Below are 16,084 nucleotides of genomic sequence, written 5' to 3'. Positions count from 1 at the left end.
ACAGTTTCATATACATATATAGTTTGCTCTTACGATTCAACCCCTTCTTTTATCTCCCTCCTGTTCCTGCCAACCTTCCCTCCTTCCTAAAAAAATTTCTCACATTTCCTATATTAATATCTTTTTTGTTTGGGTTTTGACCCACTGAGTTTAACCGGAAACATCTGTGTGGCCATGGGTTTGGAACTGTCTATAGAAGCTTAGAGTGCTCATGAATGGCTGCACAATTGAAGGCAGTGACTTGCTCTCTCTCTCTCTCTCTCTCTCTCTCTCTCTCCCTCAATCTATTAGTAGTCAGTGGGGTAGGGCCTCATGTGCTCCCCTCCAAGCAATGACTGCCTGCTATGGGTCCAGTCCTGTGCAGCCCAGTCTAGGTATCCATAGCAACCATGAGTTCATGATTGCAGTGGTTGTACCATCTTAAAGATAGCATTTCAAAGCTTTTCTATCTTCTGGCTCTTAACGTTCTTCCAGATCCCTCCATTCTTTCAAGATATTCTATGAGTAGCAGAGGGGGTTGTATAAGTGATAAACTTTTAAATTAATAGTAGTTGGATAAATGTATAAGCCAAAGGTATTGGTGACTCAGTGTAGATAACAAAACGGCATTTCTTTGTTATCACTGCGCATATTCTTCACTGTGCATGCAAAAATCCAAAGTTGGGCTTTACAAGTCTCGATCTGCTACCACTCTGTCTGTGATCATCCTTGGCAACTTATTTTCTCTCTTTTACCTGTAAATTGGGATAATATTAGTAGCTATTCATTGGATTGCTTTGTGAAGTAGGCTAGTACATGTAAATTATAAGGCACAATGACTGGTGCACAGAAATTAGTCAGCAAATGTTCCTGGCCACTATATTTCTGTTCCCCCTGTAAATGTTCCTTGAGCCATGTAATATCTGTGATTGATCTATCATATATGTTTTCTGGCCTGAAGAACTTCTAGAGTTTCTATGTCATTAATTGCTAAGCAATCTCTTGCAGCCAGAGAGTCCTCAAGATGCGATCCATTAATACTCTTTCGTGGGTTAAGTCACGTGAGGAAATGGTGCCTGAGAAAGAGCATTTCTGCAGCTGTGAAGGCAAGCCTTCCACTTCCTCAGACTGTGATCCAGCAGCTTGCCCTGATTCTGAAATAACTTAGGAAACTGTTTAATTCATCCCTGAGCTATTCACATATGTGTAAGGGAGGATATTCTATCACCTGAAAACATTCTGCCCATAGATACTAAAAGAAAGAGTTAACTCCTAATCCAGTAAGTGAAAACCATGGATGCCCTAGGTGGTTACACTCTCCACGGAGAATGATTATTTTCAGACATTTGCCCCATTTTGGGCAGAAGCAGCAGTGAGTTTGAAGCTCCTTTATTTCAGACACCTATGAAAACCAATACAGAATTATAGAACTGCTTGTTCTATACAAGGGGCAATGGATTCCAGATCCCAAGGAGTTAACTGCCCCCCCCAATACCAGTTTAAATTATAGATTGCTGTGTCATGTTAAGGTTGTCTTAGGGGTTTTTAGATTTTATGGATTAAATAGAGGCATATTCTCCGACAATGCACAGGGAAGATTGTCTATTTTTGTAATAAACTTGGAGCTCTAAAAACAGCAAAGGGAGCTACATTGTTTCCTCTTGGAACAGAGACAAGTGCTTGCCCATTTAAGTCTTAGGTGACTCATTTTAGTCAGACGATTTGTGTATTTAAGTAATAGAAACATTGGAGGTATTTTAGCAAATTTTGACACATTGAGTTGTTGAGAGTTTGGTTTATGGGCTAGAACATATTTTCACTGGAGTTGAAGAGTATAACTTTTCCATGGTTTTGATATAACTATATTAGTTACATCTAGGGTTTTTAAAATTGTTTAAAAATTATGGTAGATCTAAAATAACTCATTGAAGGTTTTTCTTTAAATAGACCAAAAAAAAAAAAAAAAGACTCTGCTCTTCAACTGAGAGAAATTTCAAAGTCAACACATTAAAGATGCTTTTTGAAAGGAAGAAATCCAGGGCCAACACCCTTTGTGCCTTGTCCTCAGCCCTGTGCTAGCATTCCACAGCAGGGCAGTTTTCACTTAACTCACTTGGAAGCAAAGGCATAGTCGAGCATCCGAAGGGAACTAATGGTGTGAGGTCTGGGTTTGTAGTTTCCTGTGTCTGAACTGACTTTCTCTCCAAAGACTGAAGCATTCAGTCTTGCCACTCAGCATTACATATGTCCCTGACTCCAAAACAGCAAGTACACTCATGGACTGCAACTGTGTAGTGTGAGTTAACACTGGTTTGCACGGTTAATCAGGTTTGAGGCAAACACTATTTGATTTCTGCTGGCAATGAAACCAGGATTAGGTCTTTCTTCCCACATAGATGCCAGAGGGTCATTTATATAGCAAGATTAAAGTAAGATCCCAAAGGAATTAGTCATTGTAGTAGCTGGATACCAGAACCATACCTCCCAAATCTACAGCACGTCTTCCCTAACCAGCTGCCCTGCCCTCCTGTAGCCAATTGCTTTAGTGTGGCATCAACAGACCCTTAAAGTTTATCAACATAGGTAAATGTTCATCTTTTCTAGAAATGAAGGTATTGGACCTACCTGAAGGCCAGAGGGGCTGCTTATCCCTCTCTGAATCCTTTCGGCCAAGCCAGGAATTAAACTCGGCACTTGGGGAAGAGTCAAGTTTAGTTTGCCTGTGGCAAGCTGAAGGCTGAAGGGTAGAGTGTTTGTGTGCCTACAGATGTTCCAGTGAGTGCTGGTGTAACGGGAGTAACTGACTGTGACCTCCTTCCCCTCCCCACACCCCTTTGATGGTTGAGGGAGGCATATCCACCAGGGTGTTTCTCTCAAGTTTAACCTTTTCATTACTGACAGATTGAAAATGTTAAGTCCTGACATACCAGTCATTTGTAAAGACAAAGTCTAGTTGAAACTCATTTTATTAAAATTAAAAAACATTTTAGAAAAACACAAAAAGTGACTATCTTAAGCTTGGTTTAAAGGAATACTATTGTGAATCAAATGGGAAATGATCTGTTCTGAAGCAGAGATCAGAATGTCTCTTATGGTTTTCCTTAGTGCAGACTAAGAAGCAAGGGTTCTACATATTGGATGATCTCTGTCGACTTTGTGACTGTGTGTAACATTCAGTGTAATGCTTGTGAAAACAGGGCTTACTTAACCCTCAAATCTAGTATAGAAATGTTTTACTTTACATGGTTGTTGGAGAAAGATGAAACGTGACAATGAACCATCCGTGTCAGAGGCAGCGTTGTAACTTTATATGGACCTGTTAGCATAACCTCCTTTACAGTTCTAATAGTTGTGTGGGATTTCATTGAGCATAAACATTGAGTATCAAAGGACCTTTTTTGCTTTGTCATTCAGTCAACTTCCACATAGCTTAGATGTCCACAGATAGTGACCAGGGGTAGCTTCCATCACTCTTAATAGAGTTACCTTTTTGAGCTTCAATTTTCTTATCTCCAAAATAAGATCTGAGTGATTCTGAACAGATCATGTGTGGAAAAAGGGTGTGCATAATAAATCTTAATTTTATTTGAAAATGTTAGATCTGGTTTCAGGAATGACTTTCTTCTTCCTCCTCCTCTTCCTCTTCCTTCTCCTCTTCCTCCTCCTCATTGTCGTCATCATTATTGCCTCCTCCTCCTCCTCCTCCTCCTCCTTCTTCTTCTCCTCCTCCTTCTTTTTTGTTTTTTTTTGTTTGTTTGTTTTTTCGAGACAGGGTTTCTCTGTGTAGCCCTGGCTGTCCTGGAACTCACTCTGTAGACCAGGCTGGCCTCGAACTCAGAAATCTGCCTGCCTCTGCCTCCCAAGTGCTGGGATTAAAGACGTGCGCCACCACCGCCCGGCTTCTTCTTCTTCTTTAATGAGTGTGTAGCTCAGTTCCTTTGTTGATTCTTCTCATCTGACAATGTTGGTCCATCTTTCAACTGTCATTGTCTACTCATTTCCATGATGATTTTTGTTTGTCTGGAAAAGGACAGTTGGCTGTTTTCCTGTCAATACCATTATGTGACAATTATGATATCTGAAATCACAGCAATGGTGGCAACACTCATAAAGCTGATATTCTAGATGGCTCTATAGTTCTTACAAAACAGATTCAATTTAATATGAGCTGAAATAACTAGCTTATGTCGAGTGTTTTAGCCTTTAGATTGTAATAATATCATTAACCTTGCAGTTTTTACTTAGTCTTTGACTAGGTTATCTATCTTTGGAGGTGCCTGGAGACTAGTATAGTAATCCTCCCTGAGCCACGGTTTCACTTTTCTCGTATTTGTGTCTGTTGTGTTAGGGCAGAAGTATGGTCATCTGGGGTCTAAAGGTATTAAATAGAAAATCCCAGACATAAGCCAACTATGAGTTTTAAACTGTAGGGTGCTCTGAATAGCACAATGAAGACTTGTAGCTTTCTACTGCATCCTGCATGGGACATAAATTATGCCTCTCACAGTATGTTCACACAGTATAAGATACCCTCCTGCTTTCACTCAGTAGGTTCTTTTGTTAACTGATCAAGTGAAATGTCATTATAGTGATCCCGTTCAATAACCCTTGCTTTGTTTAATAGTGGCCCAAAGCAGTGGGGTGGTGAAACTGGAAATTTGGATATGACAAAGGTAAACTGTAAAGCGGTTCCTTTAAGCATAGTATGAGGAAGTGTTATGAGAGAGAGATAGAATGATCATATTTATATAGATTTTAAAATAGTGAAGAGCTAGTTCTATTTTCTTGTTTGGGTTTTGTTTTTGGTTTTTCACTCATAAGTAAGAGTGCCTAACTTAGACGTTAAGGTGTATTGTAAGTATAGACGGAAAAAGGGTCAGTGTAGGGTCTGATATACCTGCAGTTTCAGGCATCCATTGGAGAGTTGGGGACAGACCCTTTGCATTAAGGGGAACTAGGAACTTAAATCCATGTTCATCCATGTGGAGGATTAGGGAAAAAGACCAAACAAACCAACTTTGCAAACCCAGGCCTTGCACTTATATTATAGTAGAGTGAAGCAGCCATGATTTTACATGCATACGCGCTCATGTGTGTATGTGTGTGTGTCCATGTGTTCCAGGGATTGAATTTAGGTTGTCAGGCTTGTCAGCAAATACCCTTCCTTGCTAAGCTATCTTGCCAGTGAACACACCTTATGTTCTTCTCACATTCAACTTTCCTTCAAAGTTCTTAGATGTCCATCAGGAAATCACAATTATAGATAGGCTAGTTAGCCCATTTTAAAACCTTGAGGCAGAATCAAATTCCAACTCTTACTGGAATATATTGATTTATCCCCTTTTAAATAAAAAAAGAGAGGAGAACTAAAGAATACAAGTCAATTTAATTACAGAATTAAAAATAGCTTTATTTCATGGGAGAGATAAAAGACTTAGTAATAGGATAGACTGACATTGTAATTAAACAATAAGGAAAGCATAATTGGAAAAAAAAAATGCTGGAAGACAGCGTCAAGCCCAGTGCCTTTGTTTTTCTATTTAAACTATGTAAGGACAGGCAGTTAACTAACTTTCCAACAGTAGCACTTGTAGGGGGTGAGGGGAGTGTGCTGGTGGTTGGAGAGGGCAGAGGAGGAGCACCACCAGTTTGTGGACTCTCAACTTTGCTCCCTTTAAGCTGGTCCATCTTTGTTCTCTAAGAGGAGGAACAGCTTCATTATCACCTGGGAACAAGGCCAGTGGCATCTTCTCATGGCATGGGGATAGGCATGGCCCTCTCACTAATGCTTAGGGAGGCAATAGAAATAGTAGGAGGAAAGGAGGGTGATTTGTGAGGTGAATTGAGAATTGGAGCCACGGCTGAAACTGACAAGAGAGAAAAGAGGAAGGAAACGGAAGTAGAAAAGGATGCGATTTACAGTTAGGGGGACAGGCTGTCAGGGCAAGGCCTGTCAGATGATTTGTCACTTTTTATTTAAAGCAATTAAGTAAAGTCCCCTGAGCAGGGGGCTTGGTATTTTACTCTAAATGTTTCCTATTCTCTGATTCAATATGAGTAAAATATTGTGATTTAAATATGATTTAAAATAAAGTGGCAAAAAGATGTCCGAGTTTTGTAATGTGCTAGAAAAAAATCATTGAAAACCTTTCCTTTTTAGAGGAAGAGGTGTCTGTGATCCTTTCTCGATAGAGACTGTGTTGGCACAGAAGTTTGTATGTATGCACAGGTGTGCTCAGTTGTGTACGTGGAGGCAAAACTGCAAGTGGAAGCAATGCATTCTGTCTCAGAGCCCTTTGCTAGTCCACAGTCATAGGAGTCTAGAATTAAAAATAGCTGAGATGCAGGTCTCAAAAATCTCATTTCTTTTAAGAGAATGCCAAGTGAAAAGGTCAATTTTATTTGCAAGATCTGGCATTTTGAAACACTTAGAAATGTATTCCTGCAGGCCCTGTTGACTTTGTTCCTTGGTCTACACCTGCTCCTGACCAGCTGTGTGGGTTTTGCTTAAAACTGATGTTCTGGTCTTGTAAACGTGCTGTGCACTGTGCAGGTGGCTGTCTTGCAATGCAGTTGCAGTAAGTGTCAACAGGGCATTGCGTACCACGTGAGGTGGGATTGTGTTCTAGCGGATAACTCTCTTAAGAGTGAAACACTGTACAGTTTTGGAGCTCTAAAGTTGTCTCGGATACCTCTGGATTAGAAGCTTTATCAGGGACAGTGAGAAAAAGGTTCACAGAAGCGCCTGTTATCTTCTGTTAAGTCACAAATACAGTTGATGACATTTCTGAGGCTAGGACGTCGGCTCTGAACATGATTGCTAAGTGTGCAAACTTTTCTTGGTAATGGAATGTCTAGAGGTCATGTGTGTGCTTGCAGGAGTTTGGCCAAAAGTAAGGGTAGGGTGTTTATTTATGATTCCACATAGCTGTACCTGAAATACAAATTGAGAAAGGCTTGGTAGTAAGAGGGCAACCCTCCTGCTTTCAAGAACAGTTCCTGCAGGTATCGTTAGTTAATCAGCTTTGTGTATAGTTAATCAGCTTTGTCAAAGTAGGGAGCAGGTGGGGAGAGGAAATGTAAATGCTTAGCCATGTTCATTTTCTTTGTTTTATGTTATTAATAACTATAATTAAAAATACCTTATATTTAGTTGGACTGCTTCAGTTTCTTAACACTGAGGTTTCCGGGACTTCATTTGCTGGGAGGAAAAACATATTTTGGGGAGATAAAATTGATTTCATGAAATCTGCTGATGAGTAGAAAGGCTTAATGAATGGTTGCCTCAAGAAACATTATTATAGTGGCTTGGGTGGATGAGCAGGAAAAGAAAGCAAACTTTCCAAGCAGAGTATTTCCGCCTAAACATGTAGTTTATTAATAACATTAGCATTATTCCTGCCACCAAGTGTTTCTGCAGGGAAAAAGCCACCAGCCCGTCCGAGCCCCATGTCCTCAGTAGAAGCCCTGGAGCTACTTTTCCATCCCTAAGTCACTTTGGCTTTAATGGCCTTACCCTTCTTTTTGCACTTCTAAATTTTTAATTTTGAAATAACCACAGGATAGTTTCATAGGTGGCTGCAGAGAAGTGAACAGAGAAGTCCCATGCATCCTTGGTCTAGCCTCCTGCAAAGTTAACATCTTGCATAACGAATATAAAATTTGAGAAATTGTTATTGGTTTGAACCACAAAATATATTTTGATTTCATCAATTGTGTGTACATTAATTTGCATCATTTCTGCCTCAATTATATCAAATGTAAGTTTGCATAAACTTCTCCACATAGTGATGTTCGGCTCTACACCACAAGACTTATGACAATATTCACCTTTGTTCCCTCCTACACCCCTACCCTAGTAAGCACTAATGTGTTCTCTATTTCTCAATTGTATATTTTACACATGTCACAATGGAAGCACTCACATATACCTGTTAACCTTGGCTTCGTTCACCAGCCTGTGTCCTTGGAAATCTAAGTTGCATGAGTCAGCAACTTGTTTTCGTCCTATTGCTTAGTAGTATTCCTTGTTGTGGATGCATCACAGTTTGAAGTATATTTGAGTAGCTTCCAGTATTTGGTTGTTATTAGTAAAGCTGCAGTGAACATTAGTGTACAAGTGTGTGCGTGAAAATACTTTTGTATTTTTCCCATAGCGGCAATACCAACCATCTTCATGGTTTTCATTTGCTGTTGTGTCTTTTCTTTGTTGAAGTGTCTGTGTTTGTCTCTTGTCGTTTGAAGTTTATGTAATGCTGAATTTCATGAGGGATTTGTGCATTCTAGATGCTGCTCTTTTGTTGAACATGTGATTTGAGTTTTCTTCCAGCTTTTATTTGCATCTTGATAGGTCTTTGTAGAAGAGTCCTTATTGTTTTTAGTAAAGTTAGTCAGATTTTTCTCTTGTGAATCATGCTTTTGGGTTCAAGTTAAGAATTACTCTTTGAGATGGGTGGTATTTGCATACGCCTTTAATCCCAGCACTTGGGAGGCAGAGGCAGGCAGATTTCTGAGTTCGAGGCCAGCCTGGTCTACAGAGTGAGTTTCAGGACAGCCAGAGCTATGCAGAGAGACCCTGTCTCTTTGCCTAGTTGTATGACCTAAAGATTTTCTATTTTCCTGTTTTCTTTACAACATATACCATTTTGCCTTGATGCGTTATTCTTACTTCTATTTCTTCCACAATTTTTAGCATTCTTTTGCTCAATTTCATGTCACTGTAATTTAAAAGTCATCATAGACTGCTTCTTCATGTCATTCTTGTTAGCAAAATGGGCTCTTGTATAGAATAAGGAACTTTTAAACCTCTTTAGGGAGAACCCAGGTATTTGTTGAAGCGGCCATTGTGATATCTACAGTCGTCAGAAGCACTTAGTCAGCCCACACTTTTTAACTGGCGTACAGTTTTAGAGCAGTCGTGCTGCTTACTTCCTCTTTTCCATAAAATGCTGTGTTAGTCAAGGAAAGTGGGTGGTGGTTGGGATACACCTATTTCCAAGTCCGGGGCCTGGAAGGCAGTGCAATCTCTCTTTAGAAACTATGGTCAACATAGTTTGGGATAGGAATCCCAAAGCCTTTCCTATCTCCCCCAAATGCCTCCTTTAGTATTCATCACAAAGGGTTGCACCTGGGGGATGGGTCCAGATGCTTACACTCTCAGCTCTGGGTGTTAATGAAGCCTTCTCTAGCTTTCATGTGTGCAAAGGCATGTCACTAGATGTTTGCAACTTGATGTGTGGTGTATCCTTTGATGCTGGAGTTGTCTACTTTTATCTCATTCTGATGAAAGAACAGGAGAGGGCTGCAGGTTCTTTTCTATCCTATAAACTATGTTTTGCTTTATATTTATGCTCGTCTTTGTTCTCTTTATTTTCTTGGGTGTATTTACTGGTCTATAGATGTATAGGTCTATAGATTTATTGGTCTCTAGAGTGTACATATATACTCATTGCCTACGTGTATTGAATTTAAATAGACTGGGTTGTAGCTGGAGGCATGATGGCAGTCATCCAGCATTAGTTCTGTTGTTTTTTTGTTTTGTTTTATTCCTCTTGAGAGACAATCATGTATCAGAGTCAAGAAGAATTCCAAGTGGGAGGAGGCCTTCAGCTGTACTCTACAGTTAGAAGGCAGCCAATCACGTTCACTCTTGTTTAGTTTTCTGATCTGAACACATCATCACGTTTCATTTTCCCTCTCATACAGAAGTTGATGATCTCTCTCTCTCTCTCTCTCTCTCTCTCCCACTTTTAGATTATAATTACACTACCTCTCCCTTCCCTTTCCTCTCTCTAAACCTGCTCATATGCCCCATCTACTCTCCCTCAAATTCATGACCTCTTTTTTTTAAATCACTAGTTCCATTCTTTTTATTTTGTTCCTGCATGTTTCTTTGTCTTCATGATCATAGCATCTCTTGATTGTTTACAACATGAGAACTGTTCATGATTCATCAGTGATGATGATACAGTGATCAGTGATGATATCAGTGGCACCAGTTGAAAAACTCCTGGTGAACTTGCTTGCCCTTATTGTTAATGTTCATTCATTTGTACTAGATTCGCTCCATGTGACAGTTAGCTCCGAGAATCCAGAATTCTTAACAACAAAACAACCAAACCAAACCAAACCAAACCAAAAAACTTTAAAAAAAATGTATATGTATGACTGTCCTTGTGTAGGTATGTGTATGTGATTTCAGTGCCCACAGAGGCCAGAAGAGAGTATTGGATCCCCTGGATTGGAGTTAACTGGTAGTTGTGAGATGCCTCATATATGGGAAGTGAACTCAGATCCTCTGGAAGAGCAGTAAGTGCTCTTAGCTGTTGAGCAACTTCTCCAGCCCGGAGAATATGAACTTCTTCTTTTGTCCATGGTATGGGGTAAAGGACATTGGAAACTTGTGGGGGAAATGTAGAGTTGCTGCAGGTCAGGCAAAAAGGGCCACCTCTTCCCCTGGTCTTTTCTACCTTAGGAATCATCATAACGTGATTCCAGTCCAGTCCAGTCTCTTGGAGACTAGACTGCTTGTGCAAATATGAAAGGCCAGCCACCCTTTAAAGAACCAAGACTGATGGCTCTGTTTCCTTAGGCAAAGTAAGTTACATTACTGGTGTGTTCTCTTTCAATGGTCCTTACTTCCTAGACCTGTAACACGTAGGTGGGCTCAAGGAAACCTGGTATACCTCCTCAGGCATTTATTATTCTTTTCAAGTTGCAGTGGGACACATTGCGGGTTTAAAAAACAAAACAAAACAAAACAGTTTGCAGAATAGGACTTACTGTGTAGTTAAGAGATCAGGCAGTGCACTGAGAAGGAAAAATAGTTCATGGGGGCCTATAACTTATGCTTAACAACTATCATCTTAGACGCTTGACTTTGGGTGAGTTCATTACTCAAGGATATGAAGACAGACACCTAAGGTGTGCTAAGTGGGATGATATCACACTCCGCCTTTCATCGTATTGTACATTTTAGTGCACGTGACACTGCTTGTATTGTTGGCTTTGTTACTTGTTAATACACAACAGGACTTCTGGAAGGTGAAGGGACTTTCCTCCCATCTCTCAGACAGAGGGTCAGGAGAGAAGCCAGTTCCTAACCACTTGCTTTCCAAGTGACATTGGTAGCCAGAGCAGAGTGGTCCATACTTTGTTTCCTTTCTAAGGCTCAGATGGTGCAAGTCCTGCTTATGATTTACTCATAGCTATTTATATGCCCTTATTTACTATTATGGTCTATGCTTTTCATGTTCTGTTCAAAGTATAAAACAAAACCAAGCCAAAAAAAAAAAAAAAAAAGTGAATCTTGTTCTAGGCAAGCCTCTCTTTCTCTTTTTTCTTTTAGAAAAATATTTCATGATAAAAGCACAGTAGCGAGTGGGTGGTAAATGAAAAGCATGCTTCCTTCTAGAAAACCACTAGCATTTGCATAAGCCACCAGACTGCCTGGTAAAGGGTGATCGGCTTTGTCAGTCTCTGGAGACCTTTAACAGTCGGGTCCTGATGCTCTTCTGGGTAAAGAAAGGTCTGAATAGGATGATGGGTGTTCCTTAGATTTCTCAACTTTAACTGTTTTTGAAAGTCTTTAAAAAAAAAAAAAAAGCTAATAAATGCCTGGATTGCCACACACACAGAGAAATGAAATGAGAAGCCTCAAAGGATTTTTGCCTCTGAGCTGTGTATAGCCTGTTAATTATTTGTCTTCCGTAGTACTGAACTGTATTGTAGCACTGAGCTGTATTGAGGGTAAATATTCAAAGTATACCAATTAGTGCTTTGGAAAGGGTCCCTAAGGGAATGGCTGTGACTGGTTTTTTTTTTTTTTTTTTTTTTTTTTTTTTTTTTTTGAAACCCCAGAGGGGGTGCACCGTTCCTGGAGGTACTGCAATACCAGGTCGATGCGAGGAGTGGACGGAGCAAGCTCCTATTCCAACTCCCACATCCAAAAACCCATTTAATATATTGTCCTCGGGTAGAGGACGTATCAGATATTAAACTGATAAGAACAGATACTACACTTGATCTTAGCCAAAAGGCCGAGAAGCGATGTGACTGGTTTTTAACAGAGCTGTGAGAGGACGTTGGCAGCGGAGGACTAACCTGGCCATGCCGAGGCACAGAGGAGAGGCTGAGGCTTTGAGCAAGAGATCGTTGCTTTTATGCTGGGCTCCAGTTCTGGAACAGCAGGCAGCAGTGGAGATTCCTAGTGTTTTCATGCGTGTCCTACTGATAGTCAAATAGTCACTGACGACCTGCTTTGTTGGTATTCATTCTCTCGCCAGCTGCAAGCCTGCTCCAGTAAGTGTTACACTGCTGAAGCCTGGGTGAATGTGCTGTAAGTGATGACTTCTCAGGAATTCATTCTTGAGGTACATGGAGCTTGAGACAGTGCCTTTGAAGTTGATACCTAAACTACTATTTTCCAGTGGTCCTCTAGCATCGTGCTTCGTGTGGGGTTGGGATGTACAAGGTAGTATCTTGTGGGTCGCATCAGGGCATTCAAAGCCAGAGTGGTCTCAGTTAAGGGGATTCTCTGTCACCCTCTTCCTCATAATCACCAGGAAGGCTATGTTTATCAAGGTGGACACACATTTCGTCTTTGGGGCTGTCTTGTGAGCGTCACATGGCTTCATGGTTCCATAAGACCCACGGAGTCACCTGTGTTTCAGAATATTTTGGATTTTAGTAAGGTAGGCAGTACAGATGGCATGCATTGTGCAGACCTCCAGCTGGCTGTGAAGACACCTCATATGCAGACCCACTAAGGGACATGTGGATAGTCACACTGGGTAGAAGAAATAACTGCAAATGCACTCATGTCAGCTCAGCTCAGGTTTGTCAGTCCATGAGTTTGAATAGCCTAAGAAAACACTCCACCCCAGCCCCACTTCACATTTGATGTTCAGAAGGGAGGATTAGGAAACAAGGCTGAGCTACTGTAGTGCCCTTTCTAGAGAAGAGGGAATGGAGGTTCAGAGATGTCAAGTAGCTTTCCCAAATGCAGTATGCCAGGAGCAGAGCTGGGCTGGGACTGTGTAGCTGTTTGAAGCAACAGGCTAGATTACTACTTCTAGAGCCAAAGAATGTCATGGATCTTGTTATGTTAAAAAAAAAACCCTGTTCTTTAGCTCAAAAAATTAAATCTATTTATAAGAAACAGCATATATTTTACTGTTTTTATAAAAATGTCCATCACCATAAACATTATAGGGAAAGATTTAGAAATATATTTACTAGACTCCTGAAAGAACTTACAGGTGTAACTCATAGGTTCAGAGGATAGTTAAGGACATCTTTAATGCTTTTTCCCTTACACATTCCTGTATGGTTTGTATTTTAAAAGGATGACTACTTCTATAGTAGAAATACATTTAAAAAGAAAAATGGGAGCCGGGTGGTGGTTGCGCATACCTTTAATCCCAGCACTTGGGGGCAGAGGCAGGCGGATTTCTGAGTTCTAGGCCAGCCTGGTCTAAAGAGTGAGTTCTGGGACAGTCAGGGCTACACAGAGAAACTCTGCCTCGAAAAAACAAAAACAAAAACAAAAACAAAAAAAGAAAAAGAAAATGGGTGAAAGAAGTTAATAGGTAACAGATTTTTATTCTCTTTTAAAGTGAAAGATAACTCTTAAAAGATTGATTTTTATTATTTTTAAGTGTATGTGTGCATGCGTGTGTGTGTGTGTGTGTGTGTGTGTGTATGTGTGTAGCAGATGCTCCTGGAGCTGGATATATAGGCAGTTGTGTATATACCATTGTGGTACTGGAAACAAAACTCTGGTCCGCTGCCGGGCGGTGGTGGCGCACGCCTTTAATCCCAGCACTTGGGAGGCAGAGACAGGTGGATTTCTGAGTTGGAGGCCAGCCTGGTCTACAGAGTGAGTTCCAGGACAGCCAGGGCTATATAGAGAAACCCTGTCTCAAAACAAAACAAAACAAAACAAAACAAAACAAAACCAAAAGAAAACCAAAACCAAAACCAAAACCAAAACCAAAAAGCCAACTCGCCTTCCCCCCCCAAAAAACCCATAAAGAATCTTGGTGCCATCTTTTCTTGCCATATAGTATGGTGGCCCCATATCCCCTTTTTATTATCCTGCATGTATTACTGTGTGGTGTTTATTCTTCTCTTAATGTAGATAGTCAAATTTCTCAAAGCCTTATCAAATAATATTTCATACAGAGTAAATGGAGTTCTGTCAGGAGCCATCATAGGAAAAGCTAATAACTACCAGGTGATCTTTGTGAGATGAGTCTACCTTGAACTAAAATCCACAATGGATTCGCTCTGATAGGCAAGGCCCAGGAGAAATTTGTTTTAGGAAAGGTTCCTGCTATTAATATACTTTTCTTTATATTAATATATTAAATATGTAAGAATCACTAGGTATTAGCCCACCCTTTTGAGCAGATCTCTGCAGAACTATGAGGATATATCATCTTGTAGTGATGCTATATAGACAAATGGATGATAATTCTATAGAATTCCTAATTTGATTGAAATAATTTTAGGAAGAAAGTTTTTAGAGATGGTTTTAATTGCTAGAAAGATGTAATAAAGTTAGAATCAAGAATAGAATGTGCACATTCTCCATAATAGTAAGTAAAACCTGCATAATAAGAAATACAATGAGCTTTCATAATCACACTATAAAGAGAAATAGACTTGGGACAATTTTGTGTTCAAGAAAAAATATTTAGGTCCAAGGATAAAGTCACAGGTATGTACTAGGATAAGGCACGGCCATGCATAACTGTTGCTTTGAACTTCTTTTTTTTTTAAGCTTTCATGCATTTTTCAAACTCTTTTTTTTTTAAAGATTTATTTATTTATTTATTTTATATACATGAGTACACCATTGCTGTCTTCAGACACACCAGAAGAGGGCATCAGATCCCATTACAGATGGTTGTGAGCCACCATGTGGTTGCTGGGAACTGAACTCAGGACCTCTGGAAGAGCAGTCAATGCTCTTAACCACTGAGCCATCTCTCCAGCCCTGCTTTGAACTTTTAATAAGTATATTATAATGAAACACTGCTTTGAACTTAATGTCAACATCCTTCTGTAACTCCCATTTTATGTAATATTTTATTTCTGAGGTAATTTTCTAAGAACTTTTTGTTTAAGAAAGTATAAAAAGACCAGAGAAAAGAAATAAAGTTGTTGGTTGAATGGTTTGGCTTGGGGAGCTTTGCCCCCACCCATCCATCCATTCAAATGTATATGTCTGTCTGTCTACATGCTTATGTGTGGGTATGAGTGTATATATGTAAGCATGCATAAATACTTGTGGAGTTGATTATAACAGACAGGGGGGCCCAGCCAGAGTGTGGGTGTATGAATGTTTGAATGCATATATGCCTGTGTATATTTACGTGTACAAAGCATCTTAATTCTTTTTCTTTCCTTCCTGTCTGGTTCATAAAGAGTCAACCAGCCAGGCCAGCAAAGGGCTTCTGGCTGCCTGGCCAGAGAAAGGACTAGCAATAAATCCTTTTACTTAGTTCCCTGCTGCTAAACAGTATGTGTTAGTTGCCAGATATTAGCACTTATTAAAACACAAGTAATAAAGAGTTACGTTTTTAATGAAGCACAGCACAGTAAGAGTTAAGTTTCCTTAGCACTTATTTAAGCATAAAGAGTTAAATAAAGCACAGATAATTATAATGTTTAATAAAGCAAGAGTTAAAGAGAAAAGAAGCCAGTGTTTTAAAACCATAGAATAAGCATGAAAGTTTTTTGAACCTTTTAGAAGTTATCAGCAAGCATTCAGTATAGTTAGAGAGCTAGAAGGCCAGAGACCATCAGTCTTTAAAGCAGCATCCGAAGCTGTGTCCTACTTCAAGTCATTCCAGGCTGGGCAGGCTCCCAGCAGAATTCAATCAGATATGATATCTGGAATGAAGACCAAGTTCAAACTGCAAAGAACGAGGTAGTTATCAATAAAGTATGTGCAAAGAGGCCAGTGGTGTTGTGAACTCACGTGATGTTCAGTTGAATAGAAATGAGTACAGTATTTAGAATGTGAGAATCAGTTCAGACCCAGACCATGTCTGAGTTTCAGCTCCAGTTCTGGGATGTCATATTTTGAACACATATA

The 16,084-nt window shown here is 39.9% G+C and overlaps 2 protein-coding genes and 1 non-coding gene across 6 annotated transcripts in view; 1 reads left to right on the top strand and 2 right to left on the bottom strand.

Moving 5' to 3' along the window:
* Rag2 (recombination activating 2) overlaps window positions 1-2,759 on the bottom strand; it is a 7,114-nt gene extending 4,355 nt beyond the window's left edge. Inside the window, exon 1 of one of the 2 annotated variants that reach the window (XM_031371132.1) lies at window positions 2,605-2,759. The gene's annotated coding sequence lies outside the window, so the exon portion shown is untranslated. The remainder of the gene's footprint in view (window positions 1-2,604) is intronic. The other variant, XM_031371133.1, reaches the window with a different exon arrangement.
* The window catches only part of CUNH11orf74 (chromosome unknown C11orf74 homolog), an 84,862-nt gene that overhangs the window by 1,372 nt on the left and 67,406 nt on the right, over window positions 1-16,084 (top strand). Inside the window, exon 1 of one of the 3 annotated variants that reach the window (XM_031371137.1) lies at window positions 6,551-6,699. The exons of the other annotated variants lie outside the window; for them this stretch is intronic. The gene's annotated coding sequence lies outside the window, so the exon portion shown is untranslated. Of the gene's footprint in view, window positions 1-6,550; window positions 6,700-16,084 lie in introns of those variants that run through there. 3 annotated transcript variants of the gene reach the window in all.
* On the bottom strand, window positions 11,839-12,029 carry LOC116092598. Its single transcript, XR_004119352.1, has one exon. It is a non-coding gene; the product is annotated as a U2 spliceosomal RNA (small nuclear RNA).

The sequence above is a fragment of the Mastomys coucha genome, unplaced genomic scaffold, assembly GCF_008632895.1.
Source record: "Mastomys coucha isolate ucsf_1 unplaced genomic scaffold, UCSF_Mcou_1 pScaffold15, whole genome shotgun sequence".
In the NCBI taxonomy this organism is placed as follows: domain Eukaryota; kingdom Metazoa; phylum Chordata; class Mammalia; order Rodentia; family Muridae; genus Mastomys; species Mastomys coucha.
Note: the sequence above shows the minus strand (reverse complement) of the source record. Positions and strands in the feature narration are given on the sequence as shown.